The sequence below is a fragment of the Cervus canadensis genome, chromosome 1 (genome assembly GCF_019320065.1).
Source record: "Cervus canadensis isolate Bull #8, Minnesota chromosome 1, ASM1932006v1, whole genome shotgun sequence".
Classification (NCBI taxonomy): Eukaryota; Metazoa; Chordata; class Mammalia; order Artiodactyla; family Cervidae; genus Cervus; species Cervus canadensis.
In genome coordinates, this window is record NC_057386.1 from 57,533,886 (window position 1) to 57,544,581 (window position 10,696).

A 10,696-nucleotide genomic window follows, 5' to 3' on the forward strand; every position below is an offset into this window, starting at 1 on the left:
CCCCCTGCCTTAATGAATAGTGATGAATATTGAGCAGGGGCTTATATTTATCTATAGTAATTTTGATAGGGAATGCAAAATGTGTTTATTCAATGTTGGTAGAATCGAGTGCCCATAATTCTTTAGGCACTAAGCCTAGTTGTGATTTGTCTTGTTCAGCAACATCCTCATCATGAGTCACAAACAGTATATGATGAAGGAAGTCTGATTGATCCTTTAGCTCTATAAATATTTCTCCCTCAGGAGTGAAGGAAATATGGGCTTTATAAACTTTGAATAGGTCTCTACCTATCAGGTGAATAGGAATAATTTCTACTAGGAAAAAGGAGTATCTTTCTTTCAGTTCAGCTAAGTAAAATTCTAAAGGTAATGATTTAAGAGTTTTAACAGCCATTTAGAAATCCCTACCATTTGTCCTGAGGTATTATTCTGAGGGAGACAGCCTTTAATTTTGGTAACATTCAAAACTGAAAATGTTGCCTCTGTGTCTATTAGGGCTTTAATTGTTTCTCCTTGCAAAATCATTTCTATTTCTCCCAAGGTGTTAGAGAGGAGAAGGGGAAAGGCTCTCTAGGTTGCCTCAGAGCTGCCTATTCTTGTCTAACTCAAAATTCCAGTCTAAAGTCCAATTATCCTTCTAGGCCATTTCAGCTCATTTTCTGATGTCCAGCTTCTTATGCAGTAAAAGCAAAACTTTTGTTTTCCTCTCAGTTGAGAATTATATGGGGGTTGGTTAACCTTCAACTGATGTTGGGTACCTAACTGGCATGGTTGAAGGTTCATGATTTTTGTAGATACCCTCTTTTCTTTTTAATCATTTTGAAAAGTTGGTTAACCAGTGTAAAAAGGGTGTTGATACGTAACACAGACCAACCTAGATTGAGTCTTTTGATCAAAGTGGCCAAATCCTCATCTAAGCCTTCTAAAAAGGCAGAGTTGATCATTTTTATGGTTACTCAGATGTCAGACCAGAATATTGCTTAAACGTTTGTGGGTTTTTTTGTTTGTTTGTTTTAATCTCTCATAATAGTTTGGAATTGGTTCGCCTGGTTTTTGCTTATGTTGTTGAATTTCTGTCCAGTCTGTGGTTTTAGGAAAAAGCTCTGGGATAAGATCAAGTAATTTCTGAGCTAATTCCTTACACTCAGTATGAGCTTCTGGACTATGTGATTCAAAGTCCATTAAGAGACGTTTCCAGCCTGCTTTCTCTATCAATTCCCTTGCTTTTCTTTCAGAAACTAATAGTTATAATAGTTGATATAGATCTGAAAGTCTGGACTCATAGGTCCAGATGGTTGGTTCAAATTCCTTAGAGAATCCCAATGGATCCTGATTTGAATCAATAAATTCTTTAACCAAAGCTCTAAGTTCTTTTCAGCTCCAGGGTATATAGGTAATCACCAAGGATAGTTTGCTCTCTCTGTAACATGTTTTTCTTTAAAGGGAGCTATAATCACTTCTGATTTTTCATCCTCCTTTGCTGGGGAAACGGGAGTAACAGAAGGCTAAAAGAAGAAAGTGTCTTGATCAGGCAGTTCAGATAGAAGAGAATATGAAGGAGGACAGAGGGAGAGACAGAGTCAGTGCTAGTGGCCTTTTTAGTTCTGATATCATTTCAAGCAATTTGTTTTTGGTTTCCTGCAGAGAAACTGCTCTATCATTTCCTCTTTTAGAAGCTTCTAGACATCAATCAAAGAAAACATTTTATTTGCTCTGTTTGACCTTACAGCTGGCCTCTTCTAATTTGGTGTGCAAAAATATAAATTTTGGAATATCAAAAGAACCCCAATTTGGCCATTTTAGATTGAGATCTACTTTAATATAATGTCCCCAAATAACTAGATACTTGCAAGTATTATCTCTGTACAAATTGTGTATGAACCCAGTTGGGATGTTAAAGGTTGACTTTCTGACACTTCTCATTTTTGTTTTAGAGAGATTCTACTTTCCATTTTAAATTGAATTTGTCAGGGATAAAATTGACTTGTGAAATTGTGTGATGGGCCTGTGTGCTGCTTGTGAGCTTAATCCCTCTAGGCGACACCCTAGAGTCCCTTCAGCTCATCTTATGTGCCTCAGGTTTTCCCTCTGGCAGTCTAAGACCACTGTGGTTGCTCAGATTGCTAGAGGGATCATTTTTACTTGTGATCCCCAGATGAGTAATGTTTTTAATTGATGAATGGGTTTTCCTATGGAACTACTGCACAGTATGAAGACTCAGCCTCCACCACTCCCGTAAAGTTCTCACTCACCTGAGAAAACTGTAAGTAGCCAGGAGTGTCTTGTCCCTTTCCTTGGGAGCAAAGCTCTCATATGATATATTCATTTTTAACATCAGATCATCTTCTTAATGAGCCATGTCAACCAAGACCACTCAGTCTCCTACAAGTGAGCAAATCCTAGTATTTTTTCAACTAGCCTTTGCCCCCAGTATCTTCCAACTGGGCAAACATTCCTTGGCTAAGTCCTACCCGGTACCTTTACACTGGCTGAATAGTCCCCTGATATCTTTCAACCAGCCACCTCCTCCAGCATCTTTCAACTGGGAGGGTATTCTTTGATATCTTTCAACTGAGACCCACTGAGTGTCCAGACAATGAGTGGTTGTGTGTGTGTGTGTGCATTAGTCACTCAGTTGTGCCCAACTCTTTGTGACCCCATGGACTGTAGGCCACTAGGTTCCTTTTTCCATGTGATTCTCCAGGCAAGAATACTACAGTGGGTTTCCATTTCCTGCTCCACAATGAGTGGTTATGCCCCAGTATATTTCAACTGCCCCCAACCAATATCTTTCAACTGGGAAGGCACAGGCAACTTGCTCCACCACCAAATAAAACTCAGGATCTTCAACCAGTATGGGAGATCTGAGAACCAGGAGAGACTTACCCAAATTCATCTGGACTCCTCCAGGAAGCAGATGGGCAAAAGGGGCCTCTGCCAGTACCAAGGCTCCAATTCTTCATAGAGTTCAGGCAAAAGAGGGAAGTCTGCTTTGGGTCACTTTGTTGGTCACCATAACTGTTGACTTAAAAAAAAAAAAAAATCACAACGTGAGAGTTGTGAGTTAAATTTTATTTGGGGCAATATGAGCAGTGAAGCCCAGGAGACAGCATCTCAGATAACTCAGAGAAACTGTTCCAAAGAGGTAGGGGAGAAGGACAATATATATGTGGTTTTGTCAAAGGGGGAGTACATGAAATCAAGCACATATTTTTGTAGAAATCTCATGCTGGTCTCATGAAGCTTCTTCTAGTCATGAGAAACAATCACCACCATGAAGGATTTTAGAACTTTACTAGATATGAGAAGATACAAGAATTGAGCTCATAGAATGAGCTCCTGAGAATATCTATCTAAAAATCTGTCCTGCCAGTTTCCTGGAGCACAAAGTGTCTCATTTATGCTTTCCACCCTGAACTTTTAGGGGTGTTGGAGGTCAGCAGCTGATTTAATATGATTTAATCCTTGTAGAGGTAGATGGCAAGCACCCACAGCAAGTATCAATTTGTGGTTGACAATCCATTCAGAGCTGAGGTGGAATTCAGCCAGCATAATGCTCTGGATGAAATAAATGTTAAATCAGTTCAGTTCAGTTCAGTCGCTCAGTCGTGTCTGACTCTTTGCGACCCCATGAATCACAGCACGCCAGGCCTCCCTGTCCATCACCAACTCCCGGAGTTTACTCAAACTCATGTCCATCAAGTCAGTGACGCCATCCAGCCATCTCATCCTCTGTTGTCCCCTTCTCCTCCTGCCCCCAATCCCTCCCAGCATCAGGGTCTTTTCCAATGAGTCAACTCTTCGCATGTGGTGGCCAAAGTACTGGAGTTTCAGTTTCAGCATCAGTCCTTCCAATGAACACCCAGGACTGATCTCCTTTAGGATGGACTGATTGGGTCTCCTTGCAGTCCAAGGGACTCTCAAGAGTCTTCTCCAACACCACACTGCAAAAGCATCAATTTTTTGGTGCTCAGCTTTCTTCACAGTCCAACTCTCACATCCATACATGACCACTGGAAAAACCATAGCCTTGACTAGACGGACCTTTGTTGGTAAATGTTAAATAAATATGAGTAAATATCAGCAACACGTTAAAAAGTCTACAAATAAATACTAAAGAAAGTGTGAAGAAAAAGGAACACTGTTAGTGGGAATGTATGTTGGTTCAGTCACTGTGGAAAGCAGAATGAATGTTTCTCAGAAAAATAAAAATAGAACTACCATATTATCCAACAATCCCACTCCTGGGCATATATCTGGACAAAGCTGTAATTCAAAAAGATACATGCGCCCCTATATTCATAGTAGCACTATTCACAATAGCAAAGACATGGAAAGAAACTAAATGTCCATTGACAGATGGACAGATGGGCAGGTAAAGAAGATCTGGTACATATATATATAATGGAATACTACTCAACGATAGAAAAGAACAGTAACATGGATGCAACTAGAGATTATCATGCTAAGTGAAGTAAGTCAGAAAAAGAAATACAAATACCATATGCTATCATTAATATGTGGAGTCTAAAACATAAAATGAACCTATCTATGAAGCAGAAACAGTTTCATGAAAGTAGAGAATAGACTCATGGTTGCCAAGGGGGAGAAGTTTGGGGGAGCGATAGAGTGGGAGGTTCGGATTTGCAGATGTAAACTTTTATATGTAAAATGAACAAACAACAAGGTCCTGCACAGAGAACTATATTCAATATTCTATGATAAGCCCTAATGGAAAATAATATTTTAAAAAATAATTTATACATACACATAACTGAATCACTTTGCTATATAGAAGTAATTAACATAAAATTATAAATTGACTGTCTTTCACAAAAACACACAAATGAAATGAAAACCAAAATCAAAATTAAAAACATATATCAATAACATTTTACAAACACACATATTCAGAGCTCATGATCAAATTAACTTTGGAAATATTAGTGCAAATTAATTTAAATAGACTACAAAAATATTTTTCATAACCTTAATTAGTGCACACTCAAAACTGTAAGTGGGTGCAAGAGAGTGGTAGTATGCAGTATTTCTCAAAATAATTTGAACATAGAACTCTTATTTCTCAGAGTATCACAAAAGGACTAGTGTAGCACAAGAGCTTTCTTTAATATTTACTATTGCATGCTATAAGAGTTTGCCATAGACCATTTTGGTGATAGCTATTTTGATTTAGCAGTTTTGATATAGTCATTTTTAAGAAAATTATATCTTAATGTAAAACATTGACATAATTAAATCAAAATGTTTGTTTTTTAATTACCAGATAATCTGGTATATCTCTGACCCTCATGCATTACAATATCTCTTTTTTATTATCTTCATTTTTATGTCATTTTAGAATTTGTATAAATCTGTTAAATTTATAAACCAGAAGAATATATTGCCACATTTGATTGAGTTATTTAATCTTAGATATTTACCTTAAAACAACTATTTTAAAGTTTATTTATGACACTCTGTTTTACTGAAACAATAGAAAAAAAAAAACATGTAATGTGAAGGTATTTATACAGTTGGCAGTTTTAAGGGATATTTTTATTAACACACATTTTTTCCCCTGTCCATTCTAACTCAGTACCTAATATAGATTCAATCAAGCAAAATTACTGCATTAAGAAGCTTGCAAAGAAACAGTAGTTTGTCATCTAGATTTTCAAAGAGAAAGTAAAATAAAATCCATTAGTATTCTGAAATCATTATTGGAAAGGAAACAAGTGTGCCCATCATAATGCTTGTAAAGTAATTAGTGAATGTGATAGGCAAATCACTCAGGCTATCAGGAAATTGTTACAGAATGAACAAACACTATACTTAAAATGATTGAAGAGCTTTTCTGAATTAAGCTGCTGTTGTACACATATAAACTGCTTATACATATTCAACTTCAGCAGTGTCAAACTTCTATGTCCTCCCTTATCCCAACTCTGACCAATCCTTCTCTCTGATCTCTATGCACTTCCCTGAAATTGATCTTCATATTCATTCCTTATCCACACTAATCTTTGCTCCTAACCATCTGTAACCCAACCTCATCTTCAAGACCGCACCAGGATTAGGAGTGAGTTTCAACAATTGGATGAGGCTGAGACTGTTTAAATATCAGTTTCATTTTCTAGTTTCTGTGACATCATATTTTCCTGTTGTTTTATCATTTTTCTTTGATAACTACTCTTCAGATTCTTTGGCCAACTCATCCTCCTTGATCTAATTTTCAAATTTTGTTGTTTTTCTCCCACCCCCAATGGATTTATTTATTCGTAATGGAATAAAAATTAACTTCATGGAAACAGTACTTCATTTGTTGTTGAATTACCTCTGGCTGCAGGTACTGTTTCCAAATTTTGTTGTTTTTCATAAAGGTAGTCCTACATGCTATGTTCATGTATACAAGTATTCACAAGGCATAAGAGAAGCAAGGAGAAGTTTAGACTGCTACAGCAAGCTTTCACGTTCTTTCTGATCACATTAGGACATACGTGCCATATACAACACATAAAAAATCTCTTAGAAATCTAAATGATGTGGATGTATGTATTACTTACTCAAATAAGAATAACAAAGCTTCTTTATTTTATACATAGGAGTGATATAGCTTATGGTACATTTTCCATGGAAACATGCTCACAGAACCATAGATTTCAGGTTGTTTAAGTCAGCCTAGGAAGACCATTTACCTAGGAAGGCCAGGTAAATCTAAAAGCATTACACAGATAAGTGGTCTCCAGTCAGCAAACACTACTGGTGTGCTTGCCAGGAAGTCGGTCATTAATTAGCATATATAAAATGAAATTTGATCTTTCCTTTCTTTCTTGAGGTGTAAAGACAGGATAGAGATTGCAGGCCTGCTGCTAACTCCTTTCTCCACATCTACTCACTACCACTGTAATGATAAGCACGTTGCTCCAGATTGCCCCGACTCAGTTTCCTCTTCTGCAAACTAAAAGTAATAATAATATTTTCCTCATAGTGTTGTTGTAATGATTAAATAATTAGTACAAGTAAGGTTTTAGAAGAAAGCTTGGAATTTGGTGAATCCCATATAGTAGTAGATGTCAGTATAGTTCCAGTTTAAATCTTTCCTCTTGGTTTCAGCCCCACACATTCAATTGCCTACTTGACAATTTCACTTGAACATTTCATAGGGATTTCAAATTCATAATTTATTTCCTCAGCCCCCAATCCCACTACAGATATGTAATAATCTCTCTAATAGATCTGTGTGTTTTTTTTTTTTTTTTTAAGGTAACATCTATAGTGATTTTAATCCTAACTCCATCATTTATCAGCTGTGGAAGTGTGTTAAGACTTTCACACACTTTCACAGCTGAAAAATGATGGAGTTAGGATTAGAATCACTAAGATGCTACCTTTAAAAATATACTAGCTCTATTAGAGAGATTATCACTCTCCAATTCATATAATAGCTTCTGAAATAACTCTAACAACCTTCCAAGATTTCTGCCTTTCTAATATATCCCAGTACCCACTTTCTGTAGATGATTATTGCTCAAAGATACCCATTTCTCTGTATCCTTCGCCAACACCAAGTACAACCTCCCTTAGCCTCTGACCCAAAAGACTTCCAATTGGCTTTTCCAAATGCATTAATACACTCTGTTTTTTCTTCCATTGAAAGCACAAGTCATCCAAATATCCTACTAAAGTAGTCAGTAGTTACCCATCTTTTCTAGAATAGAGACCAAAATCCTCAATGTAGATTCATACCCCTATATCATTTATCTGCTTTCCACATGAGATCCGCTTGTCTCTGCTCTTGCCCTAATGCTTTCAGTTCACTAAATAATTCATAATTCTTCTTGTTCTAGGATCCTCACACATTCTGTCTGTATTTGTAATGCTGTTGCCAATCCTTGAGCCAGGTGAGTCCTACTAATTCTTGTGAATTCATAATGAGCATTACTTTTTTCCATAAACATTTCCAAGATGCTGGAGCCAAGATGGCAGTGAAGGAAGACATGCAAGCCTTGTCTCTCCAGGCCTAGAATATCTACCAGGTGCTACTGGGGGACCTATAGTGGACAGGCAGACAGGAGGAGCCCCAGGATCAATCAGGTGCAGGAATAGTTGGAAAGGGTTTATGGGATAGGACCAGTGGTGGAGGGGCTGCTGAGAGAGGGGGAGTGACTTGGGTGCCAGGAGTGACCTCGTTGCTGTCAGTAGTTTGGGTCTCATTGGGTGCCTGGAACACAATGCCTGTTTGTCTGGGAAGGAGAGGGACTCCTGAGGGGGACAGAGGGTCCATTGGGAAAGTCCCTTGAATTTCACTTTAACTTGGCCTCAGGTAGCCTTCTGGGGCCCCAGGGCCAGGGCCTCTGCCCTAAGGGGCCTCCTTTTCCCTCAGCACCCTCTCTACCTTCTGGCTGAGACTTTTGCCCTCCACCCTTCCTGATGCCCTCTGCTCTTCAGGACCCCTCTCCCTGAGCAGTTCATCTGGATGTGAGAGGGAGTGGGGAGATTACTGGGGGGATACAGGAACAGGGAACTGCCTAGTGCCGCCCCACCCACTCAGCCCTGGGCATCCTCTTAAGGCCTGTAGGCTGAGCCCTCCACCCTTCAGGGCCATATCCACCTCCCTGGCCCGCCCACCCTCCAGAGCCACCCTCAGGCCCCCTTCCACTCTCTATCTTCCAGTTTCTTCTTCCCTCTTGGGCCTCACCCTCTGGAGAGACCCTTCACCCCTCTGGAGAACTCATCTGCACTCTGGACTGGGTCCTTCCTCCTCCCAAGGGTTCCCCTCTGCTGTCTGGGGCCACCCCCCCCCCACCCTCCAGGGCCCTCTTCCCTTTCCCAGGGCCATTCCTCCCTCCAGGCCAAGCCCTCTACCCTCCAGGAGCCACCTTCCACCTCCAGGATCTAAGCCTTTTCACAGCCCTACCAAAGATTTTTTCTACCTTTTTTGTTTTGTTTTTTAACTATTTGCAAGTGGGAGTTCAGTTTTACCCTCCAGTAGTTGTTTTATACATATTCTTTTTTCTAATGTTTCTGTTTTCTAAACTTATTCTATTATTTTTTAATCTCATTTATTACTCTGTTCCCTCTTATTTTTATTTTTCTTAATTTTCTTCTCTCTCTTTGTTACTAAAGTTTGATTTCACCCTTCTGGGATAATCTGTTTATTCTTTGTGATTGTTTTACTTTTTCTCTCTCTCTCCTTTTTCCCACTCTCTTTATTTGTTCCCGTTTAAAGTGAAAGTGAAATCACTCAGTCATGTCCAATTCTTTGTGACCCTGTGGACTGTAGCATACCAGACTCCTCCATCCATGGAATTCTCTAGTCAAGAATACCGGAGTGGGTTGCCATTTCCTTCCCATTAAATATATATCTATATCTATATCTATATATATCTATATATATCTATATATATCTATATATATATATATATATAGTTATAAAAATATAAATATAAATTATTTACTATATTATATATATATAGTGTGTATATACACACACACACACACACACACACATATATATATATATACTTTTTCCCTGCACACCACAGCTTGTGGTATCCTGGTTCATAGCCCAGAGATCAGACCTGAGCTTCTGAGGCAGGTGTGCTGAATCTGAACTCCTGGAACAACAGGGAACCTCAGTCCCCAGGAAATATTAGTGGGAGTGAGGTGTCCCAGAGGCCTACATCTCAAGCCAAGACCCAGCTTTACCAAAATGCCTGCAAAGTCTACTGCTGAAACTTCATGTCAAACAACTAGTAAGACAGGAACATACTCCTATCCATGAAAAAAATGAAAAAAGTGAAATGACAAAAAAATATGTTGCAGATGAAGGAGCAAGGTAAAAAACTGCAATACCTAACAAATGAAGAGGAAATAGGAAACTTACATGAAGAAGAGTTCTGAAAATGATAGTAGTTTCAAAATATCAAAAATAGAATGAAGAAAATACAAGAAACATTTAACACATTTAATAAAGACCCAGATGAAATAAAGAATAAACAAACAGTAACAAACAACACAATAACTGAAATTAAAAATGCTCTAGAAAGAATAAATAACAGAATCACTGAGGCAGAAGAATGGGTAAGTGAGTTGGAAGATAAAATGGTAGAAATAACTGCTAAAAAGCAAAAAAAGAATGAAAATAATTGAGGATAGTCTCAGAAACTTCTGGAACAGTATTAAGTATATCAATATTCAAATTACAGGAGTCCCAGAAAAAGAAGAAAAAAAGAGAGTATGAGGAAATATTTGAAGAGATTATAGTTGAAAGCTTCCCTAACATGGGAGGAGAAATAGCCACCAAAGTTCAAGAAGCCCTGAGTGTCCCATACAGGATAAACTCAAAGGGAATTACACCAAGGCACATATTAATCAAACTAACAGAAATTAAACATAGGGAAAAATATTAAAAGATGCAAGAGCAAAGTAAAAACTAACACACAAAGAAATCTACATAAGGCTAATAGCTGATTTTTGAACAGAAACTCTGTAGGTCAGAAGAGAGTGACAGTATATATCTAAAGTGATGAAAGAGAAGCACCCACAACCAAGATTATGCTACTCAGCAAGGATTTCATTCAGATTTGAAGGTGAAATCAAAATCTTTAAAAACAAACAAAAGCTAAGAGATTTCAGCATCATCAAACCAGCCTTACAACAAATCCTGAAGAAAATTCTCTAGCTCTAAACAGAA